Source organism: Belonocnema kinseyi, chromosome 10 (genome assembly GCF_010883055.1).
Source record: "Belonocnema kinseyi isolate 2016_QV_RU_SX_M_011 chromosome 10, B_treatae_v1, whole genome shotgun sequence".
NCBI lineage: Eukaryota > Metazoa > Arthropoda > Insecta > Hymenoptera > Cynipidae > Belonocnema > Belonocnema kinseyi.
The window spans coordinates 33,882,872-33,898,445 of NC_046666.1; the positions used below are offsets into that span (position 1 = coordinate 33,882,872).

At 26.6% G+C, this 15,574-nt stretch overlaps 2 protein-coding genes across 2 annotated transcripts in view; one reads left to right on the forward strand and one right to left on the reverse strand.

Moving 5' to 3' along the window:
• The window catches only part of LOC117182300, a 132,191-nt gene that overhangs the window by 477 nt on the left and 116,140 nt on the right, over nt 1–15,574 (reverse strand). The window lies entirely within an intron of this gene.
• LOC117182297 (unconventional myosin IC) overlaps nt 12,605–15,574 on the forward strand; it is a 94,946-nt gene continuing 91,976 nt past the window's right edge. The window contains exon 1 of the mRNA XM_033375430.1: nt 12,605–13,018. The gene's annotated coding sequence lies outside the window, so the exon portion shown is untranslated. The remainder of the gene's footprint in view (nt 13,019–15,574) is intronic.

Below are 15,574 nucleotides of genomic sequence, written 5' to 3' on the forward strand. Positions count from 1 at the left end.
CCCCCACCTTGACTACGCCACTGCTCGTGGGGGTTTGTTAGGGGTGTCAAACCCATATGTCTGGTACAAAATTATTCTAAAAACTCAAAGAAGTGATTTTCCCCATGCATTTTACATGAGAAACATCAAGTCACAATCGGCACCTATTTAAAACCTCTAAAAAGAAAGCATTTTTGAGCCAATCTAATGGCCAATCATTAGGTTTCCGTTTTATTCACGATGAGAATGATTGGCCGCCTATTTATCGATGTAAAGATATTTTAATCTTAAAAAAATTCTATTTTTTTCGATTCGGTCTTCATTAACCAGTATCCAATACCACTGATATAAATAAATTAAATATTCAACTTTGGGGTGCAAAGCAACACGGGCTTTTTAAAACAGTTCTTTTGAATGTTGAAATTAAATTTTGGTTAAAAATTAGATGACAAATTCTTAAACTACGCGTAAAGGATGAAACTTTCTGATCTGAAAATTGTATTGCATTTCCAAGGCTTAAAAAATAACTGATACATACCAATGAGTTCTGCCATATGAATGTTCTGTCGAAACAATGCTAAAGAAATAATTAAGTTTTTTTAGTTGAGATTTTTTATAAACATTGTATCGTAAAGCCCCATTTTGTAATTGCTGTAGCTTACACCACATACTCAAGAAAGTCTAAAGAGATCCAAATAATAGCTTATTATTTGTAGCCGGAAATTATATTAATTGTAAGTTCTCTGGTGTAAATTTTACCTCTTTTGTAATTTTAAACGCATTCACAGGAACGCAAGTGACAAGATAAATCCTTCATAATTATAAACTTGTCAAGTTAGAAATGTTGGTTAACAGTAAAATTATTAAGACCCATTATAACAAATGTCTTCTAAACAAAATTATAAAAATAAGATAAGCATGAGTATCAGCAACATTTTGAAACAAAAATAATTATGATGTGAAAATAATCTATGCATGTGAAATTTTATTTTTTCAACTAGTTAATTTTATACCAAGTAACTAATTCCTCTCCTGTTCGAAAAAATACTTCAAATCTTTAGACCTTAAAATTATCTTGACCTTAAATTCATATATGTTTGACCTTGAATTCAGCATAAATGTCCCTGAAATCGAGACATCAATAACTGAATTTCAGAATATATTGATACTTTTCTTTAAATTCAGAAAGCATTTTTTCCGGTAAATTGTTGCTAAATGTATGATCACTTCTAAATTAATGGTAAACTTTAAATTATTGATAATTGGGTCGTTAATCCAAATGTAAGTAATTGAAACTGTAGAACTTGTTCAATAGAAAAATTAATTTAAAAATTGTTCTGAATTTCAATTGCAAAATAATTAAAAAAAACGAAATCGTATACATTTTAATGACATAATTTAGAAAATACTTAAATATATTTATTTTTCGTTCGAAATTCAGCTCGTTTGATTACAAATTCTGACATAGGGTTGAAAATTTAATAATTGAAATGGAAATATTACTATTTTGTTAAAAATGTATAATCTTTATCAAAAATTCCACTACTTGGTTGAAAGTTAAACTCCTTTGTTAAAAATTCATTTTTTTTTGGACGAAGATTCATCTTTTTTTTGAAAATTCAGCCCTTTGTTAAAAAATTTTACTATTTTCTTTGAAAGTTAGTTTTTCTTTTGGTTTGGGGATTAATTTTTAAAAATAAAAATTTAACCATTTCATGTTTGGTTTCAAATGTAGACTTTTAATTGAAAATTTATCTTTTCTTGATGAATATTCAACTATTTGGCTGAAAAAAGATCTTTCTGGGTTAAAAATGAAACAGTTTGGTGAAGAATTAATCTGTTTTGCTTAAGGATTCAGCCTTGGATTTAACTGTTTTGTTAAAAAGTCGTCTTTAAATTAAAATTATTTTTTTTAAATCATTATTTTTGGTTCGAAAATTCATTAAAATGTTAAACTTGGTTTCAAGATGTTTTTCTTTCAAAAATTGTAGCTAACAAAACTCAGATTATTTTGACCCCACATACGGAACTTATTAACTTAATTGACTTAATCTTTAAACTTGGTTAAAAATTTCATTATTTTGATGAAAATTTAAAAATTTGCTGGTTAATTAAAATTTTTGTGAAAAATTATATTTTCGGGTTGAAGATTAATCTGCTTTCTAGATAAATTGTCTTTTTAGTTTAAAAATTCAACAATTATGTTGAAAATTAATTAATGCAGAAGAAAATTCATATTTTCTGGTTGAAATTTTATCTTCTTCGCCGAACAAATTAATTTTTTTAATGCAAATTTTTGGTTCTAATTTAACTTTTTTGCTTTAAAGTCGTTTTTTGGGGAAAAATTAATTTTTATATTTGGAAATTTAGCTATTTCATTTTTGGTGAAAATGTATCCTTCACAAGTTGAAAAATTAACTGTTTGGCAAAAAATTCAGGTATTTTGTTTAAAATTCGTCTTTTTGGCTACAAAATTTATGTTGTCTATTCAAAATTTATCATTTTGGTTGAGGAATTAAATATTTGGTTAGAAATTCGTCTTCTTTGCTTTCATTCAACTGGTTGAAAATTCAATTTCGTTTGGTTTAAAAATGTAGTTTTTCGAGTTGAAAATGCATCTGTTTTCGAAACAAAATCGTATTTTTGTTTTGGAATTCGAATCGTTTGCTTAAGAGGTGAACAATTTGGTGAAACTTCTTTTGTTTCTGATTTGAAATTCAACTTTTCGGTTGTTAATGCAACTGTTTGGTAAAAAAATAATTTTATTGTTGTAGAAAATTCGCTGTTTTGGGTTGAAAATTTATCTTTTTTGGCACAAAATCTTTTTTGTTTGAAAATACAAACACTTAATTGAAAAAATTTAATATATTTCGACTTTAAATCTAAGAAATTTAAAGTGTTACATATTTATTTCAATATGGTATTTACATTTATCTTATTTAAAAGACTTAATTCTTTCGAAAATTGATTAATTCTTGAAAGGTTCAAAGGGTAAGATTGTAGCACCTAATATCCAGATATTCATGTCAAACATTTACTATCTGTTAGAGATGTTAGGCGTAAATTTTTTTAATGTTAAAGTGAAACAGATTCAGATGTTCAAACCGTTCGAGCGCATTGAAATTTCACGACTATATTTGACCACTATGTATTTTCGATATTACAATTATTGAGTACTACAATTTTGGAACATTTCCAAACAATCAAAATGAACTATCCTTACATAAAATTGGATCATGATTTTTTTCTGTCCAAAGGAGGGAACAATGATTTTAAGTTGCAGGTTTATTGACTTAGCACATTTGACAAAATTTTAATGAATTTAAAATAAAATTTGAGTTTAAGTAACTTAAAATAGATATAATTTTTAATTCAGATTACAGATTATTCGTTCTTTGATTACTTACCCCTGTTTTATTTTTAATTTAAATTATTGAACATAACCTCAATTTAACTGAACGTATCATCTGATCGATATTTCATACCCTTTTTCTGTTTTCCTTAGTGTACGAAGATTAAATTTTTATTTTAAATTCACAAATAATTTATCAATCAATTCCTTAAATTACCATAAATAAGAAAACTCCTCAAATATTTACAGGCGTTATTTGACATAACCATACATGTAATATCCCGGATATTTCAGCTGAACGTTTTGGATCTTAGAGAGTACCATCTGACTTTTTAAGATCTACAGATGCTAGCTTTGAACATCTAGATTGTTGTCCTATAGTTAAACATAAAATATGTTAACGCTGAACATCTAGATGTTACGTTTAAACATCCATTTTTCTCCGTGTATATTTAAAGATCTTACAAATGTAAAATTTTATTTTGAATATTTTTTAATATTGCTTAAAATATTAGCAATTATGAAAAATATAAGTAAAACATGAAAGTAATTTCTTTATCTATGAACAAAATTATTGTGGATTAAGTATCTGAAGTAGGTGAGCTGAGATTGATTTTTTCATTGTATACTATCCTGCGTTATAGGTTAACGACTTTTCAAGAGAACGTGGCGTGAGCAAATTACTTTTTAAGTAGTTAATTTAATACCAAGTAACTAATTTCTTTCCATTTAAAAAGAATACTTAAAATTGTTAGACCTTAACATTTTCTTGACCTTACATTCAAATATGAATTTAATCATAAGTTTGCTTAAATTCAGAGAACATTTTTTAATCGAGTTAGATTTTTGCCTAATTTAAGTTGAATTTTAAATTTAAGGTCAACTTAAAATTATTTGAGAAATGGGTCCCTAATTTAAATGTAGATAGCTGACATTGTACAATGTGTACAATATCAGTTTTAAATTTTCGAATGGTTCTGATTTGCAATTTAAAACATATTTTTAAATATTCAGAAATCTCAATATTTTGAAATTACGCAATTGCCAAAATAATTTTACTTCATTCATTATATGTCTTTTTGGTTAAAATATTAGTTATTCAGAAAAATAACAGTAAAAAATTAAATTAATTTTTATTTTTTCTATTAATGAGAAAGTTTTCTGTAGATAAAATCTCTGAAATACGTACGAGCTGAGTTTTTTTTCATAGTAATATCCTGAATTATAAGGTTATCGACTTGCCCAAAGAACGTGGTGCAAACAAATAGTGCGTAAACTATTTTAAAATCCAAAGCTCGTAGTTTTATATACGGTACCGTGGAAAAATGATGTGAAATAATTTAAAATAACAATAGCTCAAAGTAGGTGAATTCTATATTTAAATTTCGCGCGAATTTCTGCGCCCTAATTTGACGAATGGAATTTTAACATACTCTACCGTGCAAAATTTTACGACTACCTAGTTTTTATGGTTGATAAAGTTCTCTTAGTTTTGATAATGTCAGAGCTGAAATTTTTTCTCTATAAAGAGTTGAATGGTCTCAAATTACTGTATAAATAGGCCAAGGATGAAGACATTTGTCTATTTTTTTAAGTGAAACTGCAAAAATTATTATCATAAATCTAAATTTCTTATCACAGTGCAAAAACTTGAATTTGGAAAATTTTGAAAACAGTTTTGTCAAAAAGTCTTCTTGATTGAAAATTCACCTTCGCGATTTAAAATTGTTCTATTTTAGTTGAAGATTGATAATTTCAATACAAAATGTATGTATTTGGTTGGAAATATAATAAATTAGTTAAAATTAATATTTTTGTTTGAAAATTGTTTTCTTAAGTACAAATTTAACTATTCCAATTATAGTTGTCAATTTATTTTTTTCAGGTGAAAATACAACTATTTGATTGAAACTTGATCTTTTTTAGCTAAATCTACTATTTTGTTAATAGAAAATGTAACTATATTCCATTCTTGATGAAATATTGATATTTTTTATTAGAAAAGTCATGTATTTTAAGGAAATTCTACTTTTTTTTGTCGAGAATTAACTTTTTTGTTGAAATTACATTTTTTGTTGAAAATTCATAATTTCAGTTAGAAGTTAACAATTTTGTTTACATTTTATAATTTTAGTTGAGAATTTATGTCCTTGGTTAAAAAATTAACTATTTTAACCAAAAACTTAACTATTACATTTTTGATAGAAATTTCATCTTTTTTAATTTAAAATTGTACTACTTGGTTTCAAATTTATCCTTTTATTTGAAAATTTAACATTTAACTATTTAGTTAAAACCTTATGAATTATAATGTTTTGTTAAAGATTCATAATTTTTTTTTTGAAAATGCAACTTTTTACTGGTTAAAAATTGGTATCTTTTTTGTTGAAAATGCAATGTTTTTCCTAAAACCTTAGGTCTTTAGAGCGTTTTTAATTTAATTTATTATACAGTGTCCACATTCATTTTATTTAAAGGAATTTATTCCTCTGTTTAAAACAAAATTGCCATTATCGATAGAGAGGGAAAAATGTGGTTTCTTTTAGTTTCAATGAGACTTTTACAATTAATTTTACTATTTTAATCAATACAATTTTTTTAAAATACCTGATTTATCAGCTAAGATCCGTAGCAGTGATTTAATTGAATTTTCACTAATTTATACTTAGCGAACAGTTAAAACCATTTTTTTCGGTTAATCAATCTAAAATGAAACTATGTGCCACGTAAAAGTCGACATAATTTCCATGCGTAAGTGAAGCGGAATCTTACTCGTTTCTATTCTTAATATGGAAATTTATAAAAGAGAACATATAATTCATATTCGCATAGTTTACGCGGTTTCCTGTCTAGATTTCCATCAGAATATTCTTTTCCCAACTTGCAAACTATTAAGAATTTTGTCGTACATTTTTATAAACTTAATACATCCTTGTTTTGTTTGAATTAATTTTACAACTGTCTTTTGTACAGATTTTAAAGGATTTCATGGCTGCCATGGTTTTTCAGGGAATTTGAAAATAATACTAAAAATTCAAAGCAATCCAAAAATTTCAATGGATTTTAAGAGATTTTTTTTTCTTCTGTCTCTTAATATTATCATTAAAAATGGGTGCACTTGCATAACAAATTTAGCTTCTTGATTTTTAAACTAATCGAAAAGTGATATAAGAATTCTTTTTACTAAATTCTACAGAACACTGATCAGAACTCCTTAAAGCAAGGTGTCTAGAATCTTGCAAATCCTTGAAAATTTGGTTAAGTCCTTGATTTTTTTTACCTGGAAAAACCTTGAAAACTACCGTCGAAAATACTTCGAAGTTTCTCATTTTTTCTCTATTTCTATTTTTCAGTTGCTTCTTCTTACTGATTATATTTTTGGTTGAGAGGTTTATTGTTTGGTTGAAACTCCAACAATGTTGTGCAAAAATCATCATTTTTGGTTGAAATATATACTATTACAAAAAACATTTTTCCTTAAAAACTCGCATTTTTAGTAGAAAATGCAATTAATTGGTTAAAGGTTGAACTAATTTGTTGCAAAATCATGTTTTTTGTTTTAAATTCATCCTTGTAGTTGAAAATTCGTGTTTTTTGCGTTGGAAATTAGTTTTTTTAATTAAAAATTTATCCATTCAAGTTAAATGTTCATAATTTTTGTTAATAAATCATCTAGTTTGTTACAAATTTAACTACCTGATGGAAAAATGATGTTTTTTTTTCAATTCAAAATTCAACTTCTTGTGTAAAAGTTGAACCAATTTGTTAAATATTTATTTTTGATGTTGAAGGTGTTAAATCTTTTTGGTTCAAAATTGAACTATTTTGTAGCAGCTTTTTGTATGTTTGTTAAAAACTTATTTTTTTACCCGCAAATGTTGCTTTGCATTATTGGCTGAAAATTAATCGTTTTTAATTGAAAATTTATTTTTGTTTGTAAACTCATCTTTTTGGTTCAAATTTTTTCTTGGTTAAAATTGCAACTGCTTGTTTGAAAATTAACTTTTATGTTGAAAATTCATCTGTTTGATGGAAAATTTAACTTTTCTGTTAAGAATGTATATTTTGAATAAATATTGATATTTTTTTCCTTGAACATTCGAGCATTTTTTTTAAAAGTAATACTTTTCGGTCGAAAACTCTACTATTGTATTGAAAATGAGTCTATTTGGACAGAAAATTCGTTCTTTTGGATTGAAAATTCATCTTTTTTCTTTAAAAATTAAACTATTTTGCTAGAAAGTCATCTTTTTGCTCGAAAATTTAACTGTTTTCTTGAAAATTCGCTTTATTGGATTGAATATTCCTCTTCTATTGTAGAAAAAGCTATTTTTTATTGAAATAAATTTCTGACTTATAAATTTTAATTTGAAATTGTTTCATTCCTATAACAAAAGATTATATATTAAAAATGATATACAATATGAAAATCTGATTAAATGCCTAGTCTTGGAATATTAATAGCCAGAGAAAATTAAAAATTGCTCAGGGAGAAATCAGGTAAAAGTCAGGAAATTTCGAAACTGAAGTTTCGCGGCCATCCTGTTCAGCTTGAAATTCACGAGCGCAGTCAAATTATGACAAAAACTAATTTTTTTAAAATTATTACAGATAGAATTTCATTTACTTTAATTATATCAATCCCAACAAATTATCGGACTTTAAAGAATGTCTCAAAATTGTTCTTAAAGTTAAAGAAATCAGGAAAAATGAGAAACTTCGAAATATTTTCGATGGTGTATTTTCATTTTTTAAGCTTTTTTACACTCTGAATAAAAATTGGTAAAGTTTGAGTTATTACTAGTGATATTTTTAAAATTACTAATTCTAGTAGTACAGATTTCCTAATTCAATAATGGAAAACTAATTGCTTGGTAAAAAGCAACAATTTTTCAACTGTATATAACAATTTTGATTTAAGTTGTAAACACGGAAAATGTGAAAAACAAAAAAGTTTTAATAAAATGACGCGATAGTGCAATGTTTTTAACTACTGAAACAATAAGAAGGCCATCTTGAGAAATAGTTAACGTGACCTAGTCTGTTTCTATTTTCAAATATCGCTTCCTGATTGTTTAAACAAAGTTAAGATTTTTTTAACAATCTTAACATTCTAATGGATCAATATGGAATCAATATATTAATATATCATGCACATTCAATATACTTGTGCGGTAATTTTCAACATAGTTCTGTTTTCGATTTTAAAAATTTTTTTTAGTTGTATATTCTCCTTATTTTTCATAGAAAATTGAATTTTTTTAGCAAACTTTGTGAAAATTAATTGCCTTGAATAAGTAGAATTTATTTTACAGACTCGATTAGCATAAAGTGAGCCATCAAAGATTAGTAGAAAATTAATAATTAAATTAATTGAAATATTTGCTAATTCAGTGGTGGAAAGTAACTTATTGCTTGATGCAAATTAATAAATTTACTTTGGGCTATACATAATAATTAAAAGGGTTATAAAAATAAAAAACGTTAAAAATAGAAAAGTTTAATGAAATAACGAAATAACATGCGTAACTCTTTTGAAATAATAGAACGACAGATTGAGAAATTGTAAATGTGACCTAGTCTGCTTCAATTTAAAAAAATTGCTTTGTCATTGTTTGAACAATGTTTAAAAAGAAGAATTTTTTAGCATCTTTAAATTAAAATGGAATCGAAATTAATTATACATCTTTCAGATCCTCATGCGCTAAAGAAATGCTTCGTTTCACTCCGAAGGTACGAATTTTCATCACAATACATAATTTTTCTACAAAATTGTTAAATTTTCAAGCCAAAAAGTGGAATTTAGTTGTTAATCGAATAACCTTGTTATTTTGCATTGATCCCGAATTTTTTAGTATCCCCAATTACTCAAAATAACGATTTTCAAAATTTGAACCAACAAGTGAAAGATTTTTGCTTACGGGATTTTCTGGTGAATTTTGGTTCCATGTCGTCCGACTTAAGTTTCAAAATTATAATTTTAAAGCTTCTAAACTTGCAGTCATTTCCTGAATAATTTTTTAGAAACATCGATTTTTGTATACAAAAATTATGAGTTTTAACATCTGAATAAATGTACTTGGTTCAAATAAAAAAATTTTGTTTCGCCGACTAAATCTAAAATGTATCTAAACATAGTTGTTTATAATCAAAATGATTTTTATTAAAACTGGAAGTTGTGAATGATTCTAAAACAGGTAGATTTTTAATTTGACTGAAATTCATCGGGGTTTATCTGGAATGTAATAAAAAATATAATAAAACTAAAAAATAAACTAAGTAAAAATAGTCTGAGTTATAATTTGAAAAAGGCGATATTTTCTTTTTACAAATTCCTATTTTTAGAACCTTGTATAAATTAAGTCTTTTAGAAAATTCGAATCAAGTCTAAATGGTGGAATTTAATTCTTCCGAAATTACTATGAAAATGTATTTTTAATGTTTTTTTCAATATTAAAAAAAGTATTTAAAGTGTTGTGTCGGAATATGGCACACGCGGCGAGTCACGTTTTGGTAATGAGAAAACTAATCTCAAAATTTTAAACAACTGTATTCAAATTAGAAAAAATAATGTTCTGATTTGTGTTGAATTTATGTACTGGAATTTTTTCTCTATAATTAGGGAAACTTCTGAAAATCATATAAACCGTTCTAAGATCATGTTAAATCATTTGTTCGCTTATCCTCAATGCCGATTGTGTAATTTGAGAAACTTGAAGGCAAGAATTTTACCAAATTCACACACATAATTCAGAACTTCAGTTTTAGTTGAAAGGCAAAAATGTCACATCGCAAAATGTCACATCTGTGGGCATAATAAAATTAACGGAAATGTAAGATTTACAAACGTGAAATTTTATTATTTAAATAAAGCCAGACTTCTTGGGCAAAATTAAAATTTTATTTAACATAAGCAAAAATAGTTTCATTGTCAAATATCAATCAAAATTTGTACTTTTGCAACAGGTGCTAAAATATTATTTTTCAATATTTCCATTGCATTATTTAAATCGAAATAATTATTTTTTAAAACCAAAACTTAATTTTGAAAAAAATTATGAATCTTTACAAAAAATTCTTTTTTTAATCCAAGAGTTGAAATTTCTACCAAAAAAGACAAATCTTCAACAGTATATATGAATATTAAAACAGTAGTTAAAATTTCAACCTGAAGGATTAATTTTTGACAAAATATATGAATTTTAAAACTAATTTTGAATTTTTAAACTAATATATAAATTTTCTACTAATAAAATATATTTGAAACCAAAGTAGTGAATTAGCCACCAAGAGGATTAATATTCTACCGCTAGAGGCAAATGTTAATAAAATACAGAAATGTAGAACCAAATAGTTAAATTTTTAACTGAAGAAGATAAAGGTTTTACGAAATGTAGAGTAGTTAAAATTTCAGTAAAAAAAATCATAAAAAAAGTAGTTAAATGTTGAGGCCAAGAAATTAAGTTTTAACTGGAATAAGGAATATTTAACCAAATAATTGAATTTTTAATCTGATAGGGAAATTTTCAAGTACAAAAAGAAATTTTCTGCAAAAAAAGACAGATTTTCAACAAAATAGTTAAATTATCAACCAAACAGATAAATTTTCAATCAAAAGGGTTGAATCTCTAATTCTCTATCAAAAAAGACAAATTTTAGACAAAAACTGGAATAGTTACATTTTTAGGCAAAAAAATTTTTTTTTTAAATATTATTTTCATTTAAATAAATCAATTTTCAACCTAAAAGATTAATTTTCTTCCAAAAAAGATTTATTTTTAACAAAATACATGAATTCTTAACCAAATTTTGAATTCTTAAAGGGATCTTCAACCAAAAAGGTGAATTAATCACCAAGAAGATACTACCACAAAACTACCAATAATATACCACAAAAGACAAAGTTTCAATAAAATACAGAAATACGTTACCAAAAAACTAAATATTTAAGTGAAAAAAGCGTTTAACCAGACTTGGAATAGTTAAATTCCCAATAAAAAAAATTAGTTGAAAAAAACGAATTTTTAAGTAAAGAAACTCAATTTGAACTAAGGTCATGAATCTTTAACCAAAAAAATTAGTTTTTGACCATTTTTTTTAGTTTTCATCTGGAAATACCTTGAAAATGTATTTTTAATGTTGTTTAAATGTTTAAAAAAATATGAAACGTACGATGTCGGATAATCCCAAACGTGACGAGACATATTTTTTTAATAAGAAAAATAATCTTCTAATTTTAAAGAATTGTAAGTAAATAAAAAAATCTGTCATTCACATTGAAAGTGGAATTTTCTCACTATAATAAACAGACTTTTTATAATCATATACGTTTTCAAATCATACAAGATTTGCTGTAAAATCTATTAAAAAAGTATTGGAAGGTGTACCCGAGTTTTTTATATAAAGAAAGGGTAATTAGTGCGCGCATAGCGGGTACTATGTTTATAGTGGGTTTAGGCTTGAATGTGCATGCAGTCGGTCATAACTTGGACGTGATATCCCTGCTTATTTCAGGTATCAAGTCAGTCATGACTATTATAATTATTATTATTATGACTGACTGGCTCATTACTTTTTATTTCGACCAAACGGTGAAGAACAAAATCGGCTTGACAGCTGGATGCTAATTCAGTCCAGCACTCGATGATACTCGAAATAATAAGGAAACAGTCTCAAAATAATGAATTTCCTCTAGACTCTCAAAATTATACTGCGAAGCCCATTTTGGTTGCAACTCAAAACTACACCTATTTTAGCGTGCTTTTGAGGATCGACGTTTTTCTGTACCTAGAAAAGTCTTCAAAATTTTTTAGCAGAAATCCTAGACACCCTGTGAAAGTCTTGAAATTTTCTGATCCAACATTTTTAGATAACTTCAAAGTGTGGTAGCTTCTTGGATCTGGTTTGATCAAAAAGTGCTATACCAGTTCTCTATACCATAGAACTTATCCGGTGGAAGTCTATTTTTCAAAAGGATACAAAAGATTTCGAGGGATTTGAAAGGATTTGAAATATTTGAAGGTATTTAACGGGATTTATTTGTAGGTATCGAGAGAGATTAGTTAGAAGGTTCAAGAAGGTGTATGTATGTTCTGATCATGATCTCACTTCTATTCAGCAAATGCTCTCACACAGTCCCTCAGAGTTCACACGTACATAACATGCTTTTTTATGCCGCATGCCGCCTCTCTCTCCTTTTCCTGGTTCCTCCACCTCCTTTAGCCACTCCGTCTTCTTCACCGACTACTTTCCATCGATGGTGTAGCTGAGTTCAAGCCAACAGTAAAACAGTTTGGTGTGTTGCACCGCGCCGCGAAGATATCAACTGCCGCCAGCGGGTTCTCCAGGTTCGCCACCCGGCCTCCAAGACCACGAGGTCTTCGCGCCTCCAGGCGAATACAAATTACAAAATACGACTTCCGACAAATCGAGTTCCGCATGCAATCGACATTTTTTTTAATTTAGTTCAGTGTCGATCAAACAGACCAATCGTCGCGACCCTTTTCCTTATTCACCAGTTCAAAGATTCAGGATGACCTAACTCGAAAATATTTAATTATTGTTGGTCATTCAGAAGTTGTCCACAAGTGTTGATAAGAATTAGTGCCCAAGTCTGTGAAATAAATTGTTGGATAAAATAATAAAAGAAGAAGCATCGAAATAAATTTGAAGATAAAAGCAAGAAAGGTACATGAATATTTTATTGAGAAATTGTGGATCATGTACTATATCTGGGCATATTTCAGTTTGCAATTGAAGTTTTACTATTGTTAGTCATAAATCCTGTATATTTTTTTTACCTAGAACAAGTAAATAACACTTTTTAATATTTTACCTTCATGCTACATGGCTTTCAAAATAAAAAAATTAAGCTTTCATATCAAACCTTTTTTTTAGCAGTTTTTTAAATCTCCAAATCTAAATTATTACCATCTCCGTTAAAATATCAAAGATCATTTTATATTCAAGATTTTAAAGTTGATATTTCGTTCGAAAACGAATGTGAACTTAATGCTTGTGTTGATGGATCGTTCAAATAATAAAGTTTCTTTTATTTTTGAGAACATTAACTTCCTGTTTAGATATTTAACATAATAATTACACAGGTAAATACACAGATTTCGCAAATAAATTAAAAACCCGCTTTACGAGAAAAACTGATTTGGAGGTGGAGAGTGTCATAAACACTTAATATACGTACATTTTTATTGGAGAAGTCTACTATTATATTTTGGGATCAAGGGTTGATCTCTCATCTTGGTTTCCAAATTCTACTACTTGGTAGAAAATCTCATTATTTTGTTGGAAATTAAAATATTTGATTAAAAACTCATATTTCTTGATTAAAAATTAAATTGTTAGGTTGAAAATTCATCTTGTGATTAAAAGTTAATTCTTTTAAATTGAAAAGTCTACTGTTATATTGTTATTTTAAAATTATTCTATTTTGTTTGAAAATTCTACTATTTGCTTGAAGTTTCGAATATTTTCTTAAGAATTCATATTTTTGGCCGAAAATGTAACTGTTTTGTCGAACATTTATTTCTTTTGTTACAAAATTCATCGTCTTGGATGGATAATTCATCTTTTGGTAGAATAGTAATCTTTTTGGTGGAAAATATATCTTCCTTTGTTGAAAATTCAACGGCCTTCTAAAAAATTTGTCTTTTTGGCTTGAACATTTAAAACCATCATTTGTAATTCAATTTCAAGTTTTGTTTATCAAATTTAGGACTTATTTCTCAATAAATAACAAACACCTATGATTGAAAGAATTTGGTAGATTTTAATTGATATTCATTTAACACCTAATACTAAGAAAATTAATTGACAGACCTGAAATGGCCTAGCAGAACTTCTAACCAATTTTTTTTTTTAAGTAAAAGAAAATTTATTTGAAAAATTTTAGAATTTTTATTGCGTACCCTATTTTATTTTTATCGAAATCTACTTTAATTGGTCAACTAAAGTAAATTAGTAACCTTTTAACTATGATTCAGCTATTTTGGCAAATTATTAGTAGAAATCCTTACTAAAGCAATTAGTAAATGACTTAGCACCGTTCCTTTCTAACTTTTTACCAATTTCGTATTAACTTTCATACGGAGTGCCATCCGAATTGCATATAACATGAGCTAGGATGTAGTCATTTTCTCAATTTTTAAATAATAATATGCAAAAATAGTGCAAATTTAAATATTTTCTTAAAATTTAAATCAAATCTAATATAATAAACATTTTACAACGTAGAAACAAAAAATTTGGAAAAGTTCGAATAGATTACTCATTTTATATATTTTATAAGAAATATTTCTGTCAGCAAAAACAAAATCCTACACTTTTGTTTCAAGTTTAAACATGTTGCACCATGCGAGACATTTGTTTACAATAATATTGATAAGATGTTGTGATTCTGCAGATATTTAACTTGGAAATGTTGCCAAGAATATTGAAAAATATTTAGATTTCATTTAAATTTTAAGAAAACATAAAAATCCACATTATTTTGGCAATATCTTTTTAAAAAAATGAGAATCGATCATATTGACTTTTTAATCAATTAACAATAATAATAATGATTGTTTATTATCACAGAGTTTACACAATATTTTCTATTCGTCAATGTACAATAGATGCTGCAATGAACTTACTAACTAAAAATTACCATCCAAACTTAATTTATCTTATTTACTTAATGATTACAATGTGCATAATCAAGAGAGTTTATCTTCTGGAAAAATGGGCTAGATAAAAAAAAAACAGAAACCTTACAAACTTAAGTTACATTTTGCACTTTACTGAAGTATTTGAGAAGACTCATTTATCACAAAATTATATGCATTATTTCGTTTGTTTTTATACTTTTCTGATTTGTGATTGAATTGCTTTATGATGACCTCACGTTTTTAGAAATGAATTAGTCAGTTAATTAATCAGTCAAATTCTTCACTGATTTGATATTCAGTGACCTATTTTGCACTGATGCCAATTCAGAGCGTAATTGAGAAAACTGATTATAATTCGCTTGTTCTTTTATCATAAAGAAAGAAACTATTGCTGGTTTAAGATACAGAACGGGTAATGAAGTTAAATGAAAAATATAAAATATAAATAACGAAACGTACATAATTCAATCAAATAATAAGATTTTAAACATCCATTGAAAAACGGAATATATGCAGTTAATGAAAATTGCTTGATCAATAACTGGGGCTTAGCACTCTATTTTCTCCGAAGCATAAT